We start from the raw sequence: 10,698 nt of genomic DNA, 5'->3' as shown, positions 1-10,698 counted from the left end.
TTACTCATAAAAGACTGAGAGTTAGAAGAGTAACTAAAGGCTTTTATTAACAACAGAATGGAGGTCTGCCTCGCGTGGTCGACCGGTCCATGATACTAAGGGCTGGGGAGCAGTCACCTTTATACTAGGACCTGTGGGAGGAGTCAGCCGAGGCATGTCCAGGCATGTACACAGTGGAATACAAACAGGACAAACAGGAATACAAACAGTGGTTTACCACATTCACCCCTTGTTTAAAATTGAGTCCGGCGGGGTGAAGTGTATTAAAAGTTAGTGTATTGGAGTCTCTCCGGAGGTCTTGTCTGCCGCTGTGATCTGCGTGGCGACGGCAGGGGTAGTGAAGTTTCCGGCGTCGAGTCCAGCGTAGGCTGTGGCACAGGCGTGTCGTCCTCGTAGATGTCGAGCGGGTCGCGGGGCCCAGGCCTGCCGTCTGCTGGGGCTGGATATCGGATCGTGGGGGGGGGGTGGTAGTGGGTAGTGGGTTACTGCGGCCCCCGAGGGTGCAAGGTCTCTTATGGAGACTGTGTCCTCCCGCCCGTCCGGGTATGCGATGTAAGCATACTGGGGGTTGGCGTGGAGGAGGTCGACCCTCTCGACGAGGGGGTCCGTTTTATGGGTCCTCACGTGTCTTCTCAGTAGGACCGGCCCTGGGGACGTCAGCCATGGCGGTAGCGATGTCCCCGATGTGGACTTCCTTGGGAAGACAAACATTTTCTCATGAGGGGTGGCGTTAGTGGCAGTGCAGAGCAGTGACCGAATAGAGTGGAGCGCATCGGGGAGCACATCCTGCCAGCGGGAGGTTGGAAGGCCCCTAGACTTTAATGCTAGCAGGACGGCCTTCCAAACTGTCGCATTTTCTCTTTCCACCTGTCCGTTCCCCCGGGGGTTGTAACTGGTGGTCCTGCTTGTGGCAATACCCCTAGTTAGCAGGTACTGACGGAGTTCGTCGCTCATAAACGATGAGCCCCGGTCGCTATGGATATAGCTGGGGAAGCCGAACAGGGTGAAGAGGTTGTTCAGACATTTAATGACCGTGGCACTGGTCATGTCCGGGCAGGGGAAGGCGAACGGGAAACGGGAGTACTCATCAATAATATTGAGGAAGTACACATTGCGGTCGGAGGAGGGGAGAGGCCCTTTAAAATCGACGCTCAGGCGCTCGAAGGGGCGAGTGGCTTTTATCAGGTGGGCCCTGTCTGGTCTATAAAAGTGCGGTTTGCACTCAGCGCAGACTTGGCAGTTCCTGGTCATGGTCCTGACCTCCTCAATAGAGTAAGGCAGGTTGCGGGCCTTGATGAAGTGGAAGAACCTGGTGACCCCCGGGTGGCAGAGGTCATTGTGGAGGGCCCGCAGTCTATCGATCTGCGCGCTGGCGCAGGTGCCACGCGATAGCGCATCCGGGGGTTCATTTAGCTTCCCGGGCCGGTACAAGATCTCGTAGTTGTAGGTGGAAAGTTCGATTCTCCACCTCAAGATCTTGTCATTTTTGATTTTGCCCCTCTGCTTGTTGTTAAACATAAAAGCAACTGAACGCTGGTCAGTGAGCAGGGTAAATCGTTTTCCGGCCAGGTAGTGCCTCCAATGACGCACAGCCTCCACAATCGCCTGGGCCCCCTTCTCAACAGCGGAGTGTCTGGTCTCCGGGCCTTGGAGGGTTCGTGAAAAGAAGGCCACGGGTCTCCCCGCCTGATTGAGGGTAGCGGCCAGGGCAAAGTCAGACGCGTCGCTTTCCACCTGGAAGGGGATGGATTCGTCCACTGCGTGCATGGTGGCTTTGGCAATGTCCTCCTTGATACGGTGGAAGGCTAAGCGGGCCTCTGCCGTCAAGGGAAAAGAGGTGGACTTGATCAGCGGACGGGCCTTGTCCGCATAGTAGGGGACCCACTGGGCGTAATAGGAGAAAAACCCTAGGCACCTCTTCAGGGCCTTGAGGCAGTGGGGCAGTGGAAGTTCCATAAGGGGACGCATCCGGTCGGGGTCGGGGCCGATGACTCCGTGTTCCACAACACAGCCAAGGATGGCGAGGCGGTTTGTGCGGAATATGCACTTCTCCTTGTTATATGTCAGGTTTAGGAGTTGGGCGGTGCGGAGGAATTTTTCGAGGTTTGCGTCATGGTCCTGCAAGTCACGGCCGCAGATGGTCACATTGTCCAGATATGGGAAAGTGGCCTGCAACGCATTTTGATCTACCATCCGGTCCATCTCCCTTTGGAAGACGGAGACCCCATTGGTGACGCCAAAGGGAACCCTAAGGAAGTGATAGAGGCGGCCGTTTGCCTCAAAGGCAGTGTACTGGCGGTCCTCAGGGCGGATGGGGAGCTGGTGGTACGCTGATTTCAGGTCAATGGTCGAGAAGACGCGGTACTGCGCGATCTGGTTGACCATATCAGCTATACGGGGGAGTGGGTAGGCGTCCAGCAGGGTGTAGCGATTTATTGTCTGGCTGTAGTCGATGACCAGGCGCTGCTTCTCGCCGGTCTTAACGACCACAACCTGGGCTCGCCAGGGGCTGGTGCTGCCCTCAATAATCCCTTCTTTCAGGAGCCGCTCCACTTCGGTTTTAATGAAAACCCTGTCCCCGGCACTGTATCGCCTGCTCTTTGTGGCGATGGGCTTACAGTCGGGGGTGAGGTTAGCAAACAGTTGGGGGGGGGTGACTCTGAGTGTGGAGAGGTTGCACCTGGTGCGCGGCGGGCAGTTTGGAAGCTGCTGGCTGCGGACTGTGAGTGGGGGTAGGGGTCCACCGTACGCCATCGTAACACTTTTAAGGTGGCACTGAAAATCTAACCCCAGCAGGACGGCAGCGCAGAGGTCAGGCAGGACCAGAAGTTTAAAATGATCGTACACGGTCCCGTCTACTACGAGTGTCACCACGCAGTAGCCGCCGATGTCCGCCGACTGGGACTCGGAGGCCATAGAAATCCGCTGTTGCGCAGGCAGGACTGGGAGAGAGCAACGCCACACCGTGTCGGGGTGGATGAAGCTCTCCGTGCTCCCAGAGTCAAAAAGGCAGATTGTATCGTGACCATTTACCTTAATGTCCATTGTGGAACTGGCCAGTTGGTGCGGTCTCGCTTGGTCCAGTGTAACGGATGCCAGCGTAGGGGTCGGTGTGTCGCTGCGGGTATCAGATGAGGCGGTGTCGGGGGCCTGCTGCGTCCCGGCTGTCGTCCAAGATGGCGGCGTCCATGATCCCCATGTGGCTGGAGGCGTCCAAAATGGCTGCTGTACCGGTGATTCGCACATGGCCGGGGAGGTCCAAGATGGCGGCCCGCATGGCCCACACGCGGCGCTGCTGGGGTTCGGGGTGGCTTTGGCCCTGCAGACGCTAGCGTAGTGTCCCTTCTTCCCGCAGCCCGAGCAGATCGCGTTTTTCGCCGGGCAGCGCGCTCTGGGGTGTTTTGCCTGGCCACAGAAGTAGCATTTCTGGCCTTGGGGCACTGCTGCGGTAGTTGGGCCGTTGTTGGGGTGTGGCTGGGGTGGCACGGCGCTATGAGGCGGTCCTACCGTGTCCCAGGCTGTCATTCCCCGCGGCATCCACGGTGCAGAGGAGTAGGCATCCATGCCCTGGTAGGCTGCATCCAACGATAGTGCGAGTTCAGAGGCCTTGTTGAGGTCGAGGTTACTCTGCTCCAACAGTCGCTGTCGGGTGTAATTGGATCTGTGGCCCGCTACAAAAGCGTCCCGGATAAGTTCCTCTGTGTACACGGCGGCCTTTACATCCTTACAACCACAGGCCCGGCCAAGCACAGAGACAGTGCCTGAAGGTATTCCACGGTCGATTCCCCAGGTTGTTGTTTACGACTCCCCAGGAGGTGCCTGGCGTACACTTCGTTCACTGGGCGCGTGTACTGGTCCTTGAGGAGCTTGATAGCGTCCGCGTACGAGGTCGCGTCTTGGATGACCGAGTACACTCGGTGGTTCACTTTGGAGGTCAGGACATCCAGTTTGTCCTCGTCCGATTTGATTGCTTCGGAGGCGGTCAGGAATTTTTCGAAACACTTAAGCCAGTGAGTAAACTTGGTGGATGAGTCCGCCTCCTGATGATCTAAGTCCAGGCATGCTGGTGTGAGGATCTTCTCCATTATAAAAATGTTGTTAATAAAATTGATGCGCTATCAATTACTCATAAAAGACTGAGAGTTAGAAGAGTAACTAAAGGCTTTTATTAACAACAGAATGGAGGTCTGCCTCGCGTGGTCGACTGGTCCATGATACTAAGGGCTGGGGAGCAGTCACCTTTATACTAGGACCTGTGGGAGGAGTCAGCCGAGGCATGTCCAGGCATGTACACAGTGGAATACAAACAGGACAAACAGGAATACAAACAGTGGTTTACCACACCGCTGCAGGGCTTTCCGGTCATAGGAGCTACAGCTGCCATACCACACTGTGATACAGTTCGTCAGGATGCTCTCTATTGTGTAGGCTAAGAAATACCCCTGAAAACAATAACTCTTCAATCGAATACGTCTCTAAACAAATTGCACGCTTATTGCGTGGTTTAGTCCAGCCAATGATGTATTGAGTTAAGCCGTTTTTTAATTCCTCGTATACTGTGACAGAACTTTTAAAAACCCAACACCGTTAGACAAAAATGATCATTTTTCACATTGTTGTTCTTTGGGTGAAAGATTAAACAACAACAACTTGTATTTATATAGTGCCTTTAACGTAGTAAAATGTCCCATGGTGCTTCACAGGAAAGTAATCAAACAAAATCTGACACCGAGCCACGTAAGGAGATATTAGGACAGGTGATCAAAAGCTTGGTCAAAGAGGTCGGTTTTAAGGAGCGTCTTTTTCAATTTCAATTTTTATTTGTCACATAACTAAATACAACAAGTGAAAGAGGCGGGGAGATTTAGGGAGGGAAGTGAGGTCCCGTCTGCCTGACAAATGGTGGCCGTTAACAATCCCATGGCTTTATCTGAAGAGCAGGGAGGTTCTTTTTCTTTTTTACAAAAGCAAAATGCTGCAGATGCTGGAAATCTGAAATAAAAACAGAAAATGCTGGAAATACTCAGCAGGTCAGGCAGCATCTGTGGAGAGAGAAACAGAGTTAACGTTTCAGGTCTGGGACCCTTCATCAGAACAGTTCTGACGAAGGGTTTCGACCTGAAACGTTGATTCTATTTCTCTCTCCACGGATGTTGCCTGGCCTGCTGAGTTTTTCCAGCATTTTCTGTTTTTATTTCGGATTTCCAGCATCCGCAGTATTTTGCTATTGTAATATATCCAAATTTGCTGATGACACAAAGCTGGGTGGGAATGTAAGTTGTGAGGAGGATGCAAGGAGGCTTCAAGGGGATATAGACAGGCTAAGTGAGTGGGCAAGAACATGGCAAATGGAATATAATGTGGAGAAATGTGAAGTTATCCACTTTGGTAGGAAAAACAAAATCAGAGTGTATTTTAAATGGTGAGAGATCGGGAAATGTTGGTGTTCAGAGGGACCTGGGTGTCCTTGTACACGAATCACTGAAAGTTAACATGCAGGTACAGCAAGCAATTAGGAAAGCAAATGGTATGTTGGCCTTTATTACAAGAGGATTTGAGTATAAGAGTAAAGACGTCTTACTGCAATTATATAGGGCCCTGGTGAGAGCACACCTGGAGTACTGTGTACAGTTTTGGTCTTCTTACTCAAGGAAGGATATACTTGCCATAGAGGGAGTGCAACGAAGGTTCACCAGACTGGTTCCTGGGATGGGTGGATTGTCCTATGAGGAGAGATTGAGTAGACTAGGCCTATATTCTCTCGAGTTTAGAAGAATGAGAGGTGATCTCATTGAAACATACAAAATTCTTACAGGGCTTGACAGGGTAGATGCAGGGAGGATGTTTCCCCCTGGCTGGGGAGTCTAGAACCAGGGGTCACAGTCTCAGAATAAGGGGTCGGCCATTTAGGACTGAGATGAGGAGGAATTTCTGATGTGCCTTCAATAACTCAAGGACAAGGAATTTAAAGGATTCAACTAAGGCTTTTAATCACTAAGAACATAGCAGCATTACAGGTCTTCCCACATCGGGCGTCTGGTAGGAATGACTCATCCAGCTCCTGAGACCTTTATATGGCAAAAGACAGGGGCGTAGCCAATACACACAATAGGAACAAAAGGGGGCGGTTCACACAATACAAGCAGGTAAAACACATAGGCTGATGAAGGCATATATTTCATCACATTCACCCCTTCTACAGATTTAGTCTGTCCGGGGGTGTGATAGTCCTTCCTGAACGTCGCAACAGTACCTCGGGTTCTGACCGGGAGTCCGTGGTGCCCTCCTGGGCATACCCATGTGCTGGGGTTGTTGCAGGTACTGCTGGGGGTGGTGAGGATACCTCTGGGGATGGTGGAGGTTCTTCTGGGGGTGGTGGTGATGGGTCGTCGTCGTCGCTTCCTGCTGAGGCGAGGTCCTTTATGGACACGGTGTCTTCACGCCCGTCGGCGTGCTTGACGTACGCGTACTGTGGGTTTGCGTGGAGTAGGTGTACTGCCTCCACGAGGGGATCCGTTTTGTGGCCCCTCACATGTTTCCGTAACAGGACTGTCCCTGGGGCGGAGAGCCACGAGGGTAGGGATACTCCTGAGGTTGATTTGCGGGGAAAAACAAACATCTTCTCGTGAGGAGTGGCGTTAGTAGCAGTACACAGTAGCGACCTTATCGAGTGGAGTACGTCTGGGAGGACCTCCTGCCAGCGGGAGGTGGGGAGGCCTTTAGACCTTAGTGCTAAGGTGACCGCCTTCCACACTGTCGCGTTCTCCCTCTCCACTTGCCCATTACCCCAGGGGTTATAACTAGTGGTCTGACTCGTGGCTATCCCCTTTGACAGCAGGTATTGGCGCAGTTCATCGCTCATGAACGACGCCACCCTGTCAGTGTGGATGTAGTTGGGCATGCCGAACGTGCAAAACAGGTTGCCGAGGCACTTGATGACCGTGGCACTGGTCATATCTGGGCAGGGGTAGGCGAATGGGAAGCGGGAGTACTCGTCCACAATGTTGAGGAAGTACACATTGCGGTCGGTGGAGGGGAGTGGTCCCTTGAAATCTAAGCTCAGGCGCTCGAATGGCCGTGTAGCTTTGATCAGGTGGGCTCGGTCGGGCCTGAAAAAACGGGGCTTGCATTCCGCACAAGTGCGGCAGTCCCTGGTCATCGACCGGACCTCTTCGATGGAATAGGGCAGGTTACGGGATTTTATAAAGTGGAATAGCCGGGTGACCCCCGGGTGGCAGAGGCCATTGTGGAGGCCCTGTCGCCTGCCCCCCTGGATGCTGGCACACATCCCTCGTGATAGGGCGTCGGGGGATTCGTTGAGGGCCCCCGGCCTATATATTATGTCGTACTCAAACGTGGAGAGTTCGATCCGCCACTTGAGAATTTTGTCATTTTTGATCTTCCCCCTCTGTTTGTTGTTAAACATGAAGGCTACCGACCGCTGGTCGGTAAGCAGGGTGAAGCGTTTGCCGGCTAGGTAGTGCCTCCAGTGCCGCACTGCCTCCACTATGGCCTGGGCCTCCTTCTCTACCGAGGAGTGCCTGATCTCAGGCCCTTGGAGGGTTCTTGAGAAAAAGGCTACGGGCCGCCCATCTTGGTTGAGGGTGGCTGCTAAAGCGAAGTCGGACGCATCGCTTTCGACCTGGAAAGGGATGTTTTCGTCCACTGCCTGCAGCGCGGCCTTCTCAATGTCGTGTTTAATGCTGTTGAAGGCGGCATGGGCCTCGGCCGTGAGCGGGAAGGACGTTGATTTCAGGAGGGGACGGGCCTTGTCGGAATAATTGGGGACCCATTGGGCGTAATAGGAGAAGAACCCCAGGCACCTTTTCAGGGCCTTGGGGGTGTCTGGTAGGGGTAGCTTCCGTAGGAGGCGCAATCGGTCGGGGTCCGGACCGATTTCCCCGTTTTCCACCACGCAGCCCAGGATACAGAGGCACGTGGTGCTAAAGACACACTTATCCTCGTTGTAGGTGAGATTGAGTCTGAGGGTGGTTTTCAGAAATCTCGCGAGGTTCGAGTCGTGGTCTTGCTGGTCGTGGCCGCAGATGGTGACGTTGTCTAGGTATGGGTAGGTGGCTGTTAACTGGTTCTCATCGACCATGCGGTCCATCTCCCGCTGGAAGACCGAGACCCCGTTCGTTACCCCAAAGGGGACTCTGAGGAAGTGGTAGAGACGTCCGTTCGCCTCGAAGGCGGTGTATGGACGGTCCTCCGGCCTAATGGGGAGCTGGTGGTATGCCGATTTTAGGTCGATGGTGGAAAACACCCGGTATTGCGTGATTTGGTTAACCATATCCGCTATGCGGGGCAGAGGGTAGGCGTCTAGCTGGGTGTATAGATTAACCGTCTGGCTATAATCTATCACCATCCGCTTCTTTTCGCTACCCTTAACTACTAATAATAATAATAATTCAACTTTATTGTCATTGCACAAGTACATGAACAACGAAATGTGATCTTGCCAGCTCCCATGACTGGGAGAAGCAAAGCCGCTGCGTCGGTGCGCGCTGCCATTCCATTTCCACCATTCCTCCTGTCCGACAATCTTCAGCCCAACGCCCGGGCCTGCTCACCAGCCGCTCCTCCTTCCGTGACCTTCTCACCAACCGCCCCTCCCCGGGGCTCCTTCCATGACCTTCTGCACCTGGTCTTCCCTGATGGTCACCCCTCCAGGTACTAACCAGGCCTGGCTCTGCTTAGCTTCCAAGCCTTGCCAGTGACCCTGTCCCTAGTCCCAGGAACAGGGCGTGCCATGGGCTGGTACTGCATTCGATGATACCTCCCCGCTTGAGTCTTTCTACTTCCGACGCAATGAACCGTCTGTCCTCCCAGCTGTACCGCCTACTCTTGGTCGTTATGGGTCGACAGTTGGGTGCGAGGTTGGCGAACAGAGAGGGCGGCTTGACCTTCAGGGTAGCCAGACCGCACACTGTGAGGGGCGGCTGGGACCCACCGTAGGTAAGCGTGATAATTTGGTGGTGGCACTGGAAGTCCAGACCCAAGATCACGCTCACACAGAGATCTGGCATTATCAATAGTTTAAAATCTCTGTAATCATTGCCTTTTACCGACAACATAACCGCGCAGAAACCTGTAATTTTTGAGGTATGAGTCTTATCGGCCATGGCGATTTTGCCCTGTGTGGGGACTATCGTTAGTGAAAGTCGTTTTACCAGGCTAGGATGAATAAAGCTTTCAGTGCTCCCGCAGTCAATCAAGCATTTAACCTTGTTCCCGTTTACCTCTATGTCCATCATCGATTTAGACAACGGATGCGGCCTGGACTGATCCACTGTGATCGAGGCCACCAGTGGGTCCTGGAGGTCCGTGTAGTCGGGGCAAGATGGTGGACTCCATGAGGGTGGACAAGATGGCGTCCAAGATGGCCGCCCCCACGGCACGCACGCGGCGGTGGTGGAGTTGGAGGCGGGGTTCCCTCTGCAGACTTTGCTGAAGTGTCCTTTCTTCCCGCATTTAAAACAGGTGGTGCCTTTCGCTGGGCACAGATGCCTGGAGTGTTTGTCCTGGCCGCAGAAGTAGCATTTCGGGCCCCGATGCATTGCGGCAGTAGTGGGGCTCCTGAGTGGAGGCTGGGGCTCCGATGGTGCTGGGCTGGCCTGAGACCTGGGAGGTGAAGATGGCTTCCAAGATGGCGGCCCCCACAGCGCGCACGAGGCGGAGTGGGCCGCGTGGCCAGGGGAACAGGATTCAGAGTTCCTCTGGGCCATATCCAGCGATCGCGCTATATCTATAGCCTGTTTTAAGTCCAGTCCCTCCTTTTCAAACAGTTTCTGCCGAATATAATTTGAACTGAGGCCCGCAATAAGGGAGTCTCGAATCAGCTCCTCCGTGTACACGATGGCAGACATGGCCTTACAGTTACAGTCTCTGCCCAGTACTTTTAGGTTTAGTATAAAGTCCTCTAGTGACACACCATGCCGCTGCGTGCGAGTAGTCAGAAGATGCCTGGCGTACACCACGTTTATTGGCCGCGCGTAGTGGGCCTTCAGGATGGTGCAGGCCTCCTCGTAGCTGGTGGCATCTTGGATGAGAGGGGAGACCCGATGGCTCACCCAGTTTCGCAGGATTCCCAGTTTCATGTCTCCGGTGGCGGTTTCGGCTGCGGCTATGGCAGTGGATGAGTTTGCAATGAAAAATTCGAAGCATTGGAACCAGTGTCTGAACTGTGTGGCTGCGTCTGAGGCATGGGGGTCCAGATCCAAGCGCTCTGGTTTCAGGAGTCGATCCATCCTGGTGTTTTAGTGATTAAAATTGATGTGCCTTCAATAACTCAAAGACAAGGAATTTAAAGGATTCAACTAAGGCTTTTAATCACTAAGAACATAGCAGCATTACAGGTCTTCCCACATCGGGCGTCTGGTAGGAATGACTCATCCAGCTCCTGAGACCTTTATATGGCAAAAGACAGGGGCGTAGCCAATACACACAATAGGAACAAAAGGGGGCGGTTCACACAATACAAGCAGGTGAAACACATAGGCTGATGAAGGCATATATTTCATCACAATTTCTTCACTCAGAGGGTGGTGAATCTTTGGAATTCTCAACCCCAGAGGGCTGTGGAGGCTCAGTCGTTGAGTATATTCAAGACAGAGATCGATAGATTTTTGAATATTAAGGGAATCTAGGGATATGGGGATAGTGCAGCAAAGTGGAGATGAGGTTGAAGATCAGCCA

Source organism: Somniosus microcephalus, chromosome 18 (assembly GCF_052327205.1).
Source record: "Somniosus microcephalus isolate GS21.2 chromosome 18, FLI_Smic_1.0, whole genome shotgun sequence".
Taxonomy (NCBI): Eukaryota; Metazoa; Chordata; class Chondrichthyes; order Squaliformes; family Somniosidae; genus Somniosus; species Somniosus microcephalus.
The sequence above is the reverse complement of the archived record's forward strand: the minus strand, read 5'-3'. Positions refer to the sequence as shown.